The sequence below is a fragment of the Ambystoma mexicanum genome, chromosome 8, assembly GCF_040938575.1.
Source record: "Ambystoma mexicanum isolate Mex_15411 chromosome 8, UKY_AmexF1_1, whole genome shotgun sequence".
Classification (NCBI taxonomy): domain Eukaryota; kingdom Metazoa; phylum Chordata; class Amphibia; order Caudata; family Ambystomatidae; genus Ambystoma; species Ambystoma mexicanum.
The window spans coordinates 464,498,714-464,517,161 of NC_090929.1; the positions used below are offsets into that span (position 1 = coordinate 464,498,714).

An 18,448-nucleotide genomic window follows, 5' to 3' on the forward strand; every position below is an offset into this window, starting at 1 on the left:
TCCGACCTCTGGTCACCACAAGACAAGTTCCTTCATATAAATCATCTGGAGCGTCTGGCGATTTTTCTGGCACTCAAGGCCTTCAGGCCAGTCATTGCCAACAAAGTGGTTCATGTCTGCACGAACAATGTGGTGTCCATGTTTTACATCAACAAGCAGGAGGGCACCAAGTCTCCTCCTCATGTTGGTCTGCCCTGGTTTGGGAATGGGTGGTTCAGCATGGTGTCTGGCTGGTGGCGGTGCACATCCCGGGCCAGCTGAACGTCACGGCAGATGCCCTCAGCTGTCAAACAATGGTTCACTATGAGTGGGAGTTGAAAGCAGAGGTCCTCTTGCAGTTTTTTCTGTGTTGGGGCACTCCGCAAGTGGACCTCTTTGCGACATTGGCAAACAAGACACTTCGCCTGTATGCCTGCAGAAACGGGCTGGGAGCTTCCTCTCTGGGAGATGCTCTCGAGATTCCATGGCACTACATGAGGGCCTATGCTTTCCCGTCTCTGCCTCTGATTCATCGGACGATTTGCAAGCTAAAGAACACAGTGAATTGTTCTCTTCTCCTCATAGCTCCGTGGTGGCCGGCCAGGTTCTGGTTTTCAGAGCGTCATCATCTGTCGGTGTGTGCACCAATCAGCCTTCCGCTAGTTCCCGGTCTTCTTCACTGGAGAGATCAACAGCTGTGGCACCCCTCCCCACAATCGTTCAGCTTGGCGGCATGGTGCCCGAGTTCAGATCTCTAAAACATCTCAACCTGTCTGCTGACAACATGCGCATAATCCAGGCAGCCAGGAAGCCTTCGACGAGATCACAGTATAAGAGCAAGTGGCTTTGGTTCTATCATTGGTGCTTAGCCAAACAGTTGGACCCCAGGGTGGCTACGATTGACACGGTGTTGTCCTTCATCTCTCATCTTGCAGATTCTGGCATTCATGTTCTGTCATGCAGGACTTATCTTTCGGCTGTGGCTGCCTACCTATCCACGGACCAGTGCTCTTTCTCACTGTCAAACCCAGTGATTAAAGGGCACTTTGCGGGTCTTGTGTGTCTTTTTCCTCCTGTTCTCAAACCGCATCCGATGTGGGATCTGAACGTGGTTCTTACGGCCTTGTGCCATAAGCCTTTTGAACCAATGGCTACGATAGATCTTAAGTACCTTTCATGGAAGGTGGCTTTCTTGGTCATCGTGAGCTCCAAGCTTTGTCGGTGGAGCATCCCTTCTTGCTTTCCACAAGGATAACAAATCCTTCTTTCTTACCAAAGGTGGTTTCTGATTTCCATCTAAATCAGTCAATCTCGCTGCCTGTCTTCTTTCCAAACCCGACTTCGGAAGCTGAGAGGTTTTTGCATTGCCTGGATGTTAGAAGAGCTCTTAAATTCTATCTAGACAGAACCTCTGAATTTGGAGTTCCTCTCAACCTCTGGTAACCTGCAGGGCAAGCAGGCCTCCAAAGCTACTATCTTCAGATGGATTGCTGCCTGTATTACGGAGTCTTACACTGTCCAAGGTCTACAGCCTCCTAAAGGGATTCATGCTCATCTGGTAAGGGGCAAGGCAGCTGCTGTTGCCTTTCAAAGGTATGTCTCCTAGGAGACCATTGCGAATACGGGGTACTTGGGCCTCCCCATTGGCTTTTTGTAAACATTACTGGTTGGACTTGAACTCCAGATCTGATGCTCAGTTTGGGCAGGCTGTGCTGAAAAACCTTTTTCAGTAAGGGAGTTTCCATCCACCCGTAGTTCCTGTGAGGAGTGCTTGGAAATCTCCCATAAGTATGGAGGAAAGGGGACGGGACGTTGGGAGTATTACCCGGTTACTCACCGTAGTTACCACCTTACTCCTAGTCCAAGGTTCCTCTATTATTGCTTAAAGGTCTCTGACCTGGCGATAGAAAAGGACTGATAGGCGATGCGCTGGGTGGAGCTAAGAAGGGCGGGGTTACAGCCGCGTGCGGTACCCCGCGTAAAAAGAGAGGAAGGACACATTTTTGAAAAACGTGATGCTTTTTACAAAGTGCTCTTGTCCCGTCCCACAGGACGGAGGAATGTCCCATAAGTATGGAGGGAAGGGGACTATGGACTAGGAGTAAGGTGGTCACTACGGTGAGTAGCCTGGTAAAAGTTGACCATAAATTCTAGACACCGGTTTCCACCTGTCCCTTCTGGCCAACTCTTCCAGGTGTTCCTTGCTACTCTCCTGATCCTTTGATACCAAAGAAACTGACCACTGGGCAGTCCGTCCTTTTTCACCATGGAGTCGAATTCCATGAAGGAACCCTCCTCATATATATATCTCCCCAGGTGTAGATGCTATGTCTTTCCCATTGCCTGGTTCTTACCAGGTCTGCTCTAGTTGCACATACATCAGCCACTATTGGGGTGTCGGTTGAGTAAGGGTGGTCTTGCCCCATCAATTTCAAGGCTCTGCCCCAGAACTTCCTGCCTAGCTGCACAATCCTCGGTATTGCCCCAAGACACTTTAGTGGGACCCATAGCACCTCCTGTAGGCGCACTGGTGCAATTAGCTGTTTAAGAATTCTTGTTTCTGAGGTAGCCTCATCCACCAACCACTTGCCCACAAAATTGAGTTGCGCAGCCAGGAAGTATCTCTCAAAGTCTGGCAATTAGTTTAGTTTATTTGATAATGCGCTCAAAACCCTGGGGTAGCCGGGCGCAGCGGTAACAAGAATACGTAAGCTTGGTTACATACAGTGAATGCATTACATGTTATTACAGTATTTACAGTACAAATATACGAGCTGTCAGTACATCACATCACACTAGTCTATAGTACAGGTTTCAAGGTAGTACAGGTTTCAAGGTATTTACATGCAGAAATCCAGTGTCTAGTGCCGGGGAACAGTTTGGTAGGTGTCGTTAGTTCAAAGCTAACTTTTCACTTTACATCCGAATCTAGAGTAGGACTGATCATCTCTTAGTGCAGAAGGGAGGGCGTTCCAGGCACGGGCAGCTCTCTAACAGGGAAGCTCGCACCACCCGATTTTGTGAGTTTGACTCTGGGGGTTTCTAGCAGAAGATGGTTGGAGGCTCTGGTGTGGTGACTGGAAGATTTTCTAGTCAGTCTAGCCGAGATATATGGTGGCGCGGTATTGTTCAGTCCTTTGTAGGTGATAGAAAGCGTCTTGAGGAGAATTCTGTCACAAACTTTTAGCCAGTGGTGGTCTTTCCTGATGTTAGGTATGTGATCTCTTCGGGGTATGTCCAAGGCTGCTCTAAGAGCATTGTTCTGTAGTATTTGCATTTTGTTTGATAGTTTTATTGGCACCTGCATATAGGGCGTTGCAATAATCTAATTTAGACATTATTAAGGCTTTGGCTAGAGTGATGCAGTTAGTTTTGGAAAGGTAGGGTCTACAGGCCCTGATTAATTTGCAGGTGTAGGCTGTAGATGAGGCCAAAGAGTTGACTTGTTTTTTGAGGGATAATGTGGAATCAAGGTAGAAACCTAGGGTTTTTACCTTGGTTACCACCTTGATTACATTACCATCTATATTAAAGGCCATGTAGCTAGGGCTGAGTTTTTTGAGGTTAGAGTCAGAGCCCAGGATCAGTATCTCTATTTTGTCGTCATTCAGGCAGAGGCCGTGGGAGGCCATCCACCCCACCTGCTCTCTATGGTAGCGTAAGTGTTCTCAGTGACAATCTCTGGCTGGCAGGGCCCCACAGTAGTTCCCTCAATAGTTTATCCAGCAGGCAAAAGAAAGAGGCCGGAATGTAATAATGGACATTATGGAAAGAATACAGGAACCTTGGGAGAACTATCATTTTAATCACGGCCCCCCTGGCCAGGACCGACAGTGGCAGCCTAGCCCAAAACTTCATAGAGTTCCTAAGTCCCTGTATCGCTAGCATTGTGTTGCCCCCATGCATCTGTTCAGGTGTGTGCCATATATTCACTCCTAAGTATCTAAACATATGTCGTTGCCATCGGAGCCCAACCTCTGGGAGGTTCTCCTCTTTCTCCCTTGCCAGCCCCACCAGCAGGAATATGCATGATTTTTCGGTGCTGAAGTGGATCCCAGATACTTGTGCGAAGTTCCGCAGTACCTCCAAGATCAATGGTACATTGAAGTGCGGGTCTTTTAGGTAGAGCAGTACATCATCCGCTTATAAAGACACAACATGGTCCTCTCCTCCTGCTCTTATGCCCACATCAAAAAATTGCTTCCTAATATATATGGCCATTGGCTCCAAGCCCACGATGTAGAGCATTAGTGACAGCGGGCAACCCTGTCTGGTGCCCCTTTGAATATCCCATAGCGCCGACACCACCCTCCCTGTTTTTACTCTTGCTACCGGTGCCATGTAGAGCAGCCTAATCCATCTTATAAAATTCTCTCCCAGCCCGAATTGTCTCGGGGTTGCAATTAGCCATTCCCAATATATGGAGTCCAGCGCTTTTATAGCATCGAAGGGGATAACCGCGTATTGTTCTTGCACATCTGTTGACTGCGCAATAATGTGTTGCAGCCTTGTAAATTCCCTGCTGTACTCCTGCCTGGCACAAACTTGTTCTGGTCCCCATGCACTACGGCCCCTATGACCTTCGACAGCCGTTTGGCCAATATGGTTGTGAGTATTTTGATGTCATATTTTAACATGGCCAGCGGCCTGTACGAGCCACACTCTTCCACAGGCTTCCCTGGTTTTAGGATTGGAACAACCAGCGTCTCCCTCATACTTCTCGGTAGTATCCCTTGATCATATGCTTCCCTAAACACTTCGAACAGAACCGGAGCTAGTTCTGGGCTGTAAGCTTTGTATAACTCGGGGTTGGGGGGAGAAAGTTTGGGGATAACCCATCGCTCCCTGGGGTTTTGCAAGTGGCTGGCGACTCGATCGTCTCACTCGCATCTTCAACCGTTAGTTCTGCACCCAGCATTTCTCGTTGGGTAGCATCCAATGAAGGCAATCCTATCTCTTCCAATGTATCTTGTATAGTTCCCTGAGGAACCTGCTCTTCATGGCAGTACAGTTGGGAATAAAATATTTAAATACATCGTTTATTGCCGACTGAGTGTTGTCACACCTGTGTCGTCTCTAATTACTGTGATCAGGTGCTTTGGTTTTTCCTTCCTGCACAGCCATGAAAGCAGCCTACCTGGCTAGTCGCCCTCAGCATGGGCCCTGGTGGTCCTGGCTATGTAGTCAAACTTTGATTATCTGGCCCAGGCACTTTGGCATTCTTCTCTGACCATCGCTAATTCCAATTCAGTCTCTCTGGTCTTTTGGGTGTAAGCCTCCAGTTCTTGAATCCTCCCCTCTCCCTTTTCCAGTTCACCCCTGAGCAGCTTCTTTATACCACCTGCACTAGCAATGACTTCTCCTCTAACCACCACCTTCATAGCCTCCCATACCGTGTCCCAGCCCTTTACGCTCCCCACATTTGTGTTCTTGTATTCCTCTATCTTGCATTTAAGTTCCTCTCTGAAAGCGCTATCTGTCGGCACGCGCCACAGCGGTGTGGGTGGTCTGGGTCCCTTCATCTTCCACTCCATGAGTATTGGTGAGTGGTCTGAGATGGATCTGCCTAGGTAAGATGCCAACACTATTTGGGGTAGGTGCGTTCTGTTAATAGGTAATCGATTCTGGTGTATAGCCCATGGGGTGACAAGTAGTAAGAAAATTCCCTGTCGTCAGGGTGCATTTCTCTCCATACCTCTGCCAAGTCTAGGTTCTTTATTACTTCATTTAGCATTGACTAGGTCAGTTTGGTCTTTTGCGGTGGCAGGCTAGATCCGTCTAGTGTGGGATCACGGACACAATTAACCCTCCCACCCCCATATGAAAAAACATCCCCGATATGGGGCCAGCTTTGCGCCCAGCATGGTCAGGTACGCAGCGGTTCCACAGTTAGGGAGGTAAGAGTTAACTATACAGATTTCCTGTTGTTCTAGGCTCCCCCTGAGTATCAGATATCTCCCCTCCGGATCCACCTCTTTAGTCAGAAGCCTGAAGGGCACTGCATCATTTATCCATGTGTATACCCCATGAGCATATTTAGAGTAAGTACCCCGAACCCTTGCCCTCCCCAATGGACCAGCACTTTACTGTTGCCTTCAGCAGTGAGGTGGGCTTCTTGCAACATTGCTATAGAGACTTTCTTCCTCCTCAGGTAGGACTTTATTCTATTTCTGCGCATAAAGTGCCCATCCCTCTGACATTCCATGTCATTACTCTTATGTCAGCCTCCATCTCCATCTAGCACAGTTCTCTTGCCTTGCGCCCCTTTTCCCAGCCCCAGCTGCTCCCCGCCACATCCTTTCGCAGCTCTTTCATTCTGCCAATTCCCTGGTCAGGCGCCCCCAAGCACAGTACCAAACGTTCTGTGAAGACCATATAACATTTCAAGAAACAGTTCAAGCTCAAGAGATTGCACCTAACATCTGCAGTTAACTGGTAACACTTCACCAAAAACAGGTAACTGTGCTCAGAAGCCGCTTTCCAGTTGCGGCGCTTGAGTGCCCTCGCACCGTCTTGGCACATCCGGGTCGTCATGTGCAAGTTGTGTGGTGTCAGCAACGGGCTGGCACCTAACAGTTCGCGGGGTGGGTCTTTGCCCTGGCCAAGTGTCCCGGATCTCCTCTCGCCACCCTTCCTACTACACTCCTACTCCTTTCACCGCCTAATGCTCCTTTCCATCTTATTTCTCCTAACTGTCCTCTCTAACTCTTCGGCCCATGCCTACACCATTCCACCTCCCCTATATTGCACGTGCAGGCTCTAGCTCTGTTCCCTCCGTTCTCCACTCCTCTATCTTTGCCCCCATCCCCTCTGTGATCCTCTCCTTGGGACTCTTGAATTCCTAATCCCTCTGCAACAAAACATTTCTTCACTGACTACCTTGACTACCATAACCCCAAACTCTATGTAACGGCTGTCGCCAAAAGCTGTATGTCCCCCACAACATTGTCCCTTTGGCAGCCCTCCATCCCGACTTTGCCTCCTTTTCTCACTTCTATCGACTCACATTAAAAAGGTGTTGGCCTAATGATCACCGTGAACACACCATCAGCCCCTTGGACTTTACTACCTGTTTTTTTGAACATATGTGGTGTTCTTCTCACCCACCCCTCGCTCCACCTTATCATTCTCCTCCACTATTGCCCACCTGACGCCCTTAATCTCATCTTGGAAGTAAACCTAGTGCTTGAATCAATCCCGGTTGATGTCCCTATGGTCTTGTTGGGCAACCTCAAACCGTCCAACATTAGAAAGGCCCTTCAGTTACATCTGGATTCCAGTCTCTATAACCACTCTCATGTCAACTACCTAACCTTCTGACCCTCACCCATGGGAACTCTTTCGCGCTAGTCTTCCTATCCTCTACCTCTGCTTTTTATCATTCACTTATTCACTTCACCGTCTTTGTTCCCCCTCCACTCTCTCCCTTTCCTTCATCTATCAGAAGGAGGTTCAAACCCTAACTCCATGGCCTGATATATGGAATGAGTCAAGTCCTCCTTTCAAGCCCTCTCTCCTCTGCTTGCCCGCCACGTCAAACTCAATGTTCCTAGTTCTGCAACGTGCTTCTTAGTTACCTCCAACTATCATTTATCCTACTTGCTTTGTTTTCCTTTCTCTCTCCAACAACATACGTTTCCACAGTCCTCCATCCGCTGAAGATGACCATGGATCTCCACCTATGCCGCTGGCACCAGGATCGCACTCTGCTGTTATCACTACCTACAAAGCCCCTTTCCTTGCTGTCACATTTGCTCTTGACTTTGCCAATTTCTTCTATTACCTTGACCGTATACCCTCACTGCACTCACAGTCCCTCAAATTGTCTAACACCCTCTGGAGTCTAGGCTATGCTTTCCTCACAACCCCTTCCAAAAAAACAGAACTCTTCCACTGATCTCTTACCCATCCACCGATCAGCTAAGCAATCCTATGCTCCCATTGGGCCCCCTTAGCATCACAAACCGTTAAAAAGCTTGCACCAGCCACCACCTCCACCTTTCCTCCCTCTTCAAATACATCTTCTTTGCCTGCTACAAAATAGCTGTACTCCTCACAATTAATAAACCCACTGCTGACGTAACAATTAGTCTTTCTGCAGACCTGTGTATTTCCTGCCGTGTCATTCCAGAATCCAAGAGAGTTGTACTAAACTGCATTAGCACCCATTGCAGGTTATTTTGAAGGAAACGAACGCACCGATTGGTGCATTTGCGAGCCTTACCTCATGGTAAACCCACTCACATCTGTCCATGCGTGCCCCCCGCTGCGGTCCTCATTATTAATTTTGTTTTTCTTTCAGACCAGCATGGAAAGGCAGAAGGGACTATGTTTAGTCCCTTCTGCCTTTCCATGGTGGACATTTTTTCTGTTTACTATGGCCACCACAGAAAGTGAAAACTGACTGTTTTTCTGTCCGCTGCGTCAATATTTTATACTTTTTTTTTTTTTTTTGCTGCGAAACGTTACCCGCCTCGCAGCCGGGAAAAAAACCCATTAGTACCCTGGTCTTACAGGCCGGGGTACTAATGGCAATATGCCCCGAGACTGCGGGCCATTACTGCTATGTAGCTATGGGCCCAGGGGGCATTACCTTATGTGGTAATGGCCCGCAATCTCGGGGCATATGGCCTAATTAAGTGCCTTGAGGATTACTTACTCTGTGATCCCCACCAATCAGTTTTCCAGAGCAAACTCTCCATTGAAACTACTCTCACCCATGTTTCCAGCGTTCCAACCTCAGGGGTCAGAAATGAAAGTCTGACACAAAGTTGTCATGTTCTTGCTTAAATACCTCTCTTCAAATGTAAAAGGGTTGGAATAATGCCGTTCTGACCCTATGCTAAAGAGGAGGTTCCCTACCTATAAACAAAAACCAAGGATCTGTCTGTGTCAGGATGTCAATAACTGAAAAGCCGTCTGTTAGGTATGTTTAGGTTTTGCATTTATCTATACTATACTATATGATGTGATCTAAGAGTGGCGTTCTGGCGGGCATGGTTCTGGTTCCAGAACTCATGTCGGTCAGAGAGCCATTTCGACGAATTGTGCCACCGCCTGGGGGCTCTAAGAAATAAACGTATAGTTAAACCATTACTATCGTGATCGCATGAATACTTTATAACAATTGCCGACGAGGATGGGATGTGATGAATGACATCCTGCAGTAACATTCTTCCTTGCTTGAATCGGACATGGAAGACATGTCTTTTGTCACACACATGGGGGCATTCAGGCAGGTATAAGAGGATGCCTTTTTGGATTAGCCTCAGCAGCTACAGTATTTCAAAGACTCATGAACCATTTATTTGGGGGGGGGGTCTCAAAGGTGTTTACTGTTTCCAGGACGATATACTTATCTCAGCAATGACGGTATACTAAAGGGAGCAGAGATGAACTACGCCACAATTGAAAGGGAGGCTTTAGGTGTGAAATGGATCTTGGAGCACTTCAGAAGTCTGATATGGGGTTTACCAATTGTGCAAAAAACAGCAGGTCATACGCCTTTGATCCATGTGCTAAATTCCAAGAGCCCACATCTAGTATCTCCTAGGATAAGAAGGTGGATACTTGATATCGTGCAGTAAAATGTTTGTGTGAGATACATTTCTGGAAAGTCCAATGCAGTGGCAGATTGTTTCTCAAGATTTTCTTGGAACTGTGGTGAATATTCTGAAGAATCCTGTAATGACCAGAGTGTAGAAAACATCATTGCATATGCAAAGCCAAGTATATCAAAGGATGAATGGGCAAAGTCTATGTCTGAAGATCAAGAGCACCTAAGACGAGCTGTTCAAAATGAGTGGAATGAAACTGATCAGAGACTCAGAACATACCTTCCGATAAAAGATGAATTATCAACTGATTCTATGTGTGTTTATAGAGGGGCTCGGATCATAACACCTGTGGATTTGAGACGTAGAATAGTAGATCTGGCTCATGAAGGAAATGTAGGAAGGAATCTCGCCAAGAGGAGGGTGAGAGAGAACTATTGGTGGCCAGGTATGTGGAAGGAAATGCAAGAGGTAGTCAAAAAATGTTCAGCATACGCTGTTAAAAAGGTAAAAATGTGAGAGCTACACCACTACAGCCAGTTGTGGTTCCTGAAAGAGTCTGGACTAAATTAGCGATTGACATTACTGGACCGTACGAAAATTTGGATACACAAAATATTCACATCATTGCTCTGGTGGATTATACATCCAAATGGGTTGAGTAGGGCATTGTTGAAGGATCAGTCACTGCAAGGAAAATAGTAAGGATTATAGAATAAGTGGTTAATTGGGAAGGAGACCCTTTGGAAATGGTGTCCGACAACAGAGTGCAATTTATGTCAACGGAAGTGCAGTCATTCATGAAAGAGAGAGCCATTGAGCATAGAACCACCTCTTAATACCATCCCATGGGCAATGGCCTTGTTGAGAGGATGAATGGATTTGTTAAAAGCATAATTCAGCTGGCCATTGCTAATGTTTTACTGTGGAAAGACACCTTAAGGGAATCTCTCAACACATATAGGATGACCCCACACTCAGTAACTGAAGAGGAGCCGTTCACAATGATGAGGGGAAGGCCGGCGTCAAATAGACTGAGACATGCTTGGTTGATTACGAACTCCCATAAGCAAATTGATATTGGTGACATATTAAGAAGAGCAAAGGAAAGACAAGCAAAGTAAAAAAGTATTATGATACCAATAAAAAAAGTATATCTGAGCAAGATTAAAGATGGCGACTGGGTTTGTGTAAAGGAGCATAGGTGGGTGTTAAAAGGAGAATGAAAATGTAGGTCTCCTCAGAGAGTCATAACCTCTTCTGGGAAGTCTGTGTTACGTGAAGATGGCAAAAGATGGTTGTGTGGTGATGTGATATTGGCAGAGCGGCACAATCGATTGGAGGAAGATGGCAGTCAGAAGATGTCACAAGATTCAAGCATTAGACCCAAAGACTGTTTAGAGGGAGATAGCATGTCAAGGAAAACAGAAGAATAATTCAGAATTTCGAAAAATGTTTTATTTATTATTAGCCAGTGCACTCCGGATTGTACACCTTGTTAAATTCTGCAATGATGGTGTTTCAAATCTTTCACCTGTTTCACCATTGTGAGATGTCCTGTGGTGGATCTTTATCCTTTTTAAGAAATTCTATTATAATTGTTATTGTGGTTGTTTTCTCATTCCTTCTCTCCAGTTTTATTTTCCTTTTCTTATTTAGCTCGTTTTTGCTTTTCTCTTATTATGTTCCTCAAATCTTATTGTAATTAGAAGGGGATATGTTATGTATGTTTAGGTTTTGTATTCATCTATGCTATATGATGTGATGTAAGAGCAGCGCTCTGGCTAGCATGGTTCTGGAACCAAACCCTGGTTCCAGAACTCATGTCGGTCAGAGAGCCAATTTCGACGGGTTTTGCCACCGCCTGGGGGCTCTAAGAAATAAACTTATAGTTAAACCATAACTATCGTCATCGCATGAATACTTTATAACACTGTCCTTGTGTCCAAAACGTCATATCCTGACCCTCGCACTATAAACAAAAGAATAATAAAGTGTGCAAGGAAATGTCTTCAACCTGGTATTGGCAAAACGGTGTTCACACTGAAAGATTAGAATCACTAACAAAAATGTTCTCCAAAGGTGAAAAGGCTTTGGACCGATAGGGTGGCTCCCTTCCCCTGGATTCGAAATGGATGGCAATGTCTCTTTTGCTAACCGTTCCCTTTTGTGGTTTTCCTTGATTAACAATGTTCCTTTTAGGCAACAATCTTTCTTCAACACAAGTATATCCTTTTATTTAACGAACACTGTTCTTCTGTAGTTTTCCTTGTAGCTTTGCAACTCGCCTGGTATACTCCCCTGCCAGGACATCTCTTGTAGTTTCACTTTCCTCGTATAATCCTCTGCCAGGACTTCTCTTGTGATTTCCTTTGTCTGGTATACTCCCCTGCCAGGATTTCATATGCAGTTCATAGTTCCTCTATCACCAAAACTGTATATACCGTGGTGTGTTCGGTATATTTGTATGCCGTAATTTGTTCAAACTTTGCCCCACACTTGGATCTTATGCACTTGTATCTCTTTGGAGCTTGACTCTGTAATTTGCCCTTTCTGCATTCAAACAAACTTCTTCGATTCTCGCTATCCATAAGTTAAAAATGTCGTTGGTGCAGTTGCCAGAATGCCCGGGGTCCCCACTTGCTTTGGGTGGACTCATCGGTTCTGTCCAGCATCTCTTGTCCTGCTTGTGCTTCTACAGTGGGGCTCTGCGGCTTGCTTCCCATTCTGGATGCTGCAGGCGTCCTTTCGGCTTTCCTTGCAGATCTGCAGTCACTCGCCTGCTTCCGTGCAGGTCCCAGTCTGGAGAACAGTGCTTTGTCGAGCTGCCGAGTGCCCAGGAACTCTTTTGTGGTTCCCTGCATCTCCACAGTACTTCCTGATCTTGCTCTGCTTTCCTCCAACTGCTTCTGCAGACTCCTTTGCTACGCCACACCCGTACATGTCTCCCACACTTGAAAGCCTTCTCTCTAGAGCCGATGTCTTCTCTTGAGCTGCCTCTGCCTGTACTGCGGTTGCCCAAATATGAGGTCAGACAACAGCCGGGCATAGGAGACTGATTCCCAACGTCTCCTCCTCCTTTTTGCATTTTCATTCTGTGTTTTCTATATCCATTGGCATTGAACAGCTTTTCTTACAAATTGCCAGTTCAAAATGTATGCATGAATACTTGTCTTACCATGCGATGCACTTTTATATCGATGTCACAGTGATTGTTTAATTATGTTTTTGTATTTCACAATGGACATTACAGACTGCCATATATATATATAAAAAAGTCTCCTAAAGTGCTGCGTACAAAGAAAATAAGCATCAGCTAATTAATAAAAAGCTGCAACTTTGTGTATAAAAGAATTGGAATTTTGTACATAAACAGTGTATCGGAGACATCGGTTTGACAGCAGCAAGAATGCTGGTTCTCTCTACGGTTGCCCAAATTACCAGGTTACCCGTAAGGGTCTAAAACCAGTGTGCACTGAACTTACCCTGCGCACCCCCGTGATCGATAGAGGGCAGGACAACCCCCCTTGTTATAGCTGTACTGCGGTTCCCAGCTTTAAATATTCCTTGCATACTATTTCTGTAGAACCAGTCTGCGCATTGAGCGTCAAGCTTCCATTACCTTGTATATACTCCTTCATCCTCCTCGTATCAGTACTTTAGGGATTATGGGAGTTTGGAGTCCATAGATGTCATTGGAAATATAGCATTTAAGTTATTCTCTTCAGTAGGTTTACATGAGCAGACCTCTTCATACAAAAGTGTATTAGAAGCAGGTAAAGCTCTGTTGGAGCTGTGTGTTTTTTAGGTCAATGATGAAATTTTTACCTAAGGAAAAATTAGAAGCGGTTTCATCACTGCCTCTACAAGGGGAACCAAAATGCCATTAAGGTGTTGGGCATCAGATGGTCTTCCTCAGGAGAAAGGGAGGAATACTGCATCTCGTCCAGTGAAGTCACAAGATCTCCTCGGTAGTTGTCTCTCTCCTCCCATGTGATCCTCCCTCATAAAGCCGAACCCAGGGTCAGGATCAGGTAGCGGCTGCTGTCCCCAGGCACAATTGGAGGAGGTCACCGCCGGGGGAATTCGTGATGACTCCACTGGATTCATCACACCTCTCCTACATCCTCATCCTACTTCACCTTTCAGCAACCTTTGACAATGTGGACCATATCTCCCTCAGATACTCTCCTCACCTGGCTTCACAGACACTGCACTTGATTGAAAGGCCTCTTATCTCCCTGCTCCTCCCTCTTGGATCTCTTACACCTCCTCCTTCACGCCCCTTCCCATGGGAGTCTCTCAAGGATCAGTCCTTAGTCCACTCTTGTTTATCTCTACATTTTTTCCTGGGGCAAAATCAATACATACTTTGACTTTCACTACCACTTCTTTGCTGGTGACATACAGATTAATTTCCCCTTCTCGCCTGCTATCGCTGAACATATCTCTAATTGTCTCATAACCATCCACCAATGGATGGCTGTTCGTCACCTGATGCTATACTCCTCAAGACTGAAGTCCTGTTTCTTCTTCCAATGCCAGCCCTACTCTCATCTTCCATCTTCTTCCCTCCTGACTTCACTCAACACTCTCCTTGGAGTCCTCTTCGTCAGCAACAAAGGACTCCAGCATTTCATCAGAGAAAGTGTCAATTCTGCCAGCATTAACCTTCTCCATAGTCAGGCTGATGGACTGTCAAGGTTTCCTTATGAGTTTCGGAGTAACGTCAACTAGTGCAGTGTAACAAGTTACCTACTGTTGAACCACACTGGCAAATGCGAGTTATAACAGGGCAAGGGCAACTTAATGGCAGTTCCCCCTTCTAGTTATATTCCAGATTACCGGCTCAGGAGTTGCATTAGGTGAGAGAAGAAGATATTTATTAAATGACCTAAAATAATCCAACCTACATAGATAGTTAGAAAGAAAGAATCGATAAGGTATGCACCTTACCTACAATCCGGCTTATTCCTGCTCAAAATATCTGGAAGGACTCTTCCTGTTGCTTCACAGTAAAGAGTGTCCCAAGCTTTGGGCACACATTCCTGTTGTGGGGGAGATGGAAATTTGATAGTTATCCAAGTCCATCATGATCCTGTCTCACTGCAGTGCCAGAACAGATCATAGTTTTGCTCTCAAACATAAGAGAACCAAACAAGGGGTCTTCTCTTGACTCTTCTAGCATGGACCCTCTAGAGAAAATGGAATGATATAAATTAAAGGGAGGATGATGCACCAGGACGAACAATATACTATTATTTCAAGCTTACCTGACTAATGATTATTAACTCATGACTAAGATTTCACTGAGTTGTTCGGATACTGGAGTAGTTGCAAGACACTGAGGTCTTATTCACCTTATGTCTTTATGTGCATACACGCAGAACAGGTACGATCGTGTACGTCTACTCCTGGTGGGCATCTTGCTATGGCATTCCTGTCATTGTTTGAATCTGGGCACAGAGCGGAGTGACCGACCCAGCTATATAGCGGTTTTGAATATGTGCCATGGACCAGGTATGATCAATGTAGTGATATGGGGTGAGTGTGTGTAATATGTATTAGCGTTCTGACGTAGGTTGCCAGTCTACCTGGCAGTAAAGGAGCTGTTCTGTTACGAACCCGAACATCCCAGTAAGGAAAATCTGCCCCCACTTCATACACCACTCGACAAACACGAACATCTACCCTCGGCAGGTGTGATTGTCTGAGCTTTTTCCTTGGTATTACCCTCTACTCCTTCTGTCCCTTAAACACATTTTTCAACTAAACTACACACATCCTCTCTGGCCTACCAAGTACTCCCACCTCTGCAAACTAATACCATGCTGGAAGCCTCTCCATGCAAAATCGCTCTTTAAATGTCCTACTCCTTGTCTACAAATGTATCCAGGGCCTTGCCCTGCTTTACCTTGGGTACAAATCCCTCTTCTTTCCCTCTTAAACTCTGCAATCCTCCTGCCCTTAACCTTTCCATCCCCCACCCCCTTGTGCCTCCTCCCACACCATCATCAATTTGCCACTCTCCAATGCAGTGCACCCCCCTATCAATAAAGTACAACCAGCCCATCAGTAAAACAGTTTAAAGTCAGACTTGAGCTCTACTTATTTTTGCAAAGGAGAGTCTGACCCTCACTGCCTCTCACCAACTAAACCTATCCTATCCCTCCCGACAAAGTTGCACACATGTCATTAATGTAAATATGTAGGTCCATTCTGTTTTGGCATTACGCTAGGCCCTTGATGTATATCTTCTTTATCTGTGCTTCATCTCTGTCCACATTCAATGTCTCGTTCTATCCCCCTACATCAACTGGTTCACTCTTACTCAGACCCGGCTTCATTACAAGTGTGGCGGTCTGGAAATAAGGGTGCCGGTGGCACTGTACCAGCACCCTTTCCGGACCGCTACACTACAACTCTGCATTCCTGGGTGGTTGTGCCTGGCAGGTCTGACTTGCCGGGTGCAACGACCCCGGTAGGCAGAGTTGTCACTGAAGCACCATTAGCAACGTTGCCGGTGCTTCTGTGTCTCCATTCCCATGCGAATGGGGACCTACACTTTGCGCCACCAATATCCCGGGCTGCCGGGACTTGTAATGTTCTGGTGGCACCGGGATCTCAGGCGGTGGAAACAGTGTTATGAGCCGAGGCAGGAATCCCACCGATAGCACCAGCGTGGTGCCACCAGACTCGTAATGAGGCCCAAAATTCACTCTCTATTTTTAAAGCGCTCTGTGTAGGGACTGCCTCTGTCATCTCTTGCTTCTGTGGTGCCTTTTCTGTTTGAAATGACATCGCTAATGTAAAAAAAAAATACAGGGTATGAGATGCATGGTGGCATGGGGAACAATGCACCAAAAAGAGGTAACAATGCAGAGTCTGGCCAAATTCATGCAAAAACTGCATGATTCATTATATTATTGGAGTATACGTTTTTAAAATTCACAAGAACAATGAGTACATCTCAATTCGGCTCAGTGGGTGGGAGAAACTTTAAAAAAAACTGGCATAGAGAATGAATATGTGCAAGAGAAAAAAGTGCACAATGGGGAAACTAAACGTCAATATTCCTGACTCCAAGCCACCCCCCAAAACTCATTGCACAGCAGGGATATTTATCTTCCCAGCACTTATGTGTAGTACTGTGGGACATATAAGGGCTCTCAGTTTGGGCTTACCCAGAGCAGTTCCTTGTGGAGGGTGTTGTGGTGCTTGTTCAACAGCTGCTTATGGGCCAGTCCTTGCTTTCAGGCCACAACCACAACTTGGAATAAGATTAATTGCAGGCATTTCTGACTGGGTGCACCTAGGTGAGTGAATGGGCAGAGGGAGGAGGTTGATAGAGGGTGCTTGTGAAGGAACATTATGAGCAGATCAGCCTGTGGTCAGAACCCACAAAGCAGTTTTCTATGGGCTCGATCAAACTACACTGTTGTGGAGCTACCAGCTTCCAAGAGCTAAACTTTTCACCCCACAAGCCCTCTAGGTGGGCACATGGCCACCAATCTTCAGAATGCCCAAACAAGGACATATTTTAAATGCCACAAGTAGGATAGCAATTTAGTCATCCAAGACCTGGAAGATTTTGAAAATGGGTAGTTCCATTTGTTAATGCAAGTCATATGTGCCATATCAAATGGGCACGGTGGAAAAGGAACACCTGGACAGGGTTCTCATCCTCCCGAATTCTGTTGTCATCTTTGGCTTGAAGCTGGAAATGGAAATGGGGCAGAGGGGGACTGGCAAGCTCTGCAAGATGGGTTGGCAGTGTGTACAAGTTGGTCTATCAGGTTGGTTCTGTGCAAGGCTGTTTAGCTGCCTGGTTTCTCCAGGCAGGGATGGCTTTAGAGGAGTAATATTCCTGGATTGTTTGAACTGGTAGATTTCAGTGTTTGGCACCAATGAAGGGCTTCGCATCTCAGCAGACCTCGAAGCACCACAGCGTAGGGCTTTGCTGACTCTGAAGTCCAGCTGTACTATCAGGGTCTAGGCTCCAACTGTCCGGACATTAGTGTGGAGTTCTTGTGGGTCAAGGCTGGTTGAGGAGGCTTCAAAGCTGGGTTTCCACGACCCCTCTAGAAACATGCAACATACACTGGAATACCCTGTTCTCCAGTCTTCCAAAGCGTGCAGGGGCCGGGGCAACGTTCTTTTTTCTTTGTTGCAATCATGCACCCAATCCAGAAGCTCAACCTTTTAAGACCTAGGTGGGAGGTGGCTACGTTGCGCTGGTGCTCTTTTGAGGGTCTTTCCTGTAATGACCTGCAACTGGCCTTTAAGGGCACTTGAGTGTCTCATGGCCAAGCTATAGGATGTTTACATCAAAAGGATTCTTCTATCCTTTCCTAATGCCCTCCTGTACTAAAGTGGTACGAGGGTCGCTGGTCATCTAGCTTCTCATCTCTAGGTGGAATGGGGGCGCTTATTATGTACATGATATTCAAGTGACCGGGATTGGAGAGGCTGTCTTTCATGTCAGAAAATATGTCCTCTGGGTAGTTCCTCCCCTTGAAAGAGGCAAGCTGAGTTATTGTCTTGCTAGAGGAAGTGCAGATTTCCAAGGAATTCTGCTCTGCTGTCGCTTCGGACCCGAGTTAGTTTCAACCCACAAGCAAGAGAGCTGAATTGCACAGTCACTTGTAAAAAGGGCCTGATTAAACTATTCATCTTCACGCCTTCATGTCTAGGTCTGTCTTGATACTTTCTAGCCTATCATCTTTTGATCAGCTGGCCGATGCCTCCGCAATACCATGCATAGACTAATAGTTGTTGGATCACTCGCACTGTAACCTAATTTCAGTCTGTCAAAAAAGGAAGTCTGCATTTACCCTTTACCATCATGCAGGACAATTACTGCTGGGTCAAGGAAAAGATAGATACCAGGAGCCTGTAGTCTCTTGTATGACGCA

General features: G+C 46.2%; 1 protein-coding gene across 3 annotated transcripts in view; it reads left to right on the top strand.

The window, feature by feature from the left end:
* The window catches only part of LOC138472085 (tyrosine-protein phosphatase non-receptor type 11-like), a 532,490-nt gene that overhangs the window by 191,687 nt on the left and 322,355 nt on the right, over positions 1 to 18,448 (top strand). The window lies entirely within an intron of this gene.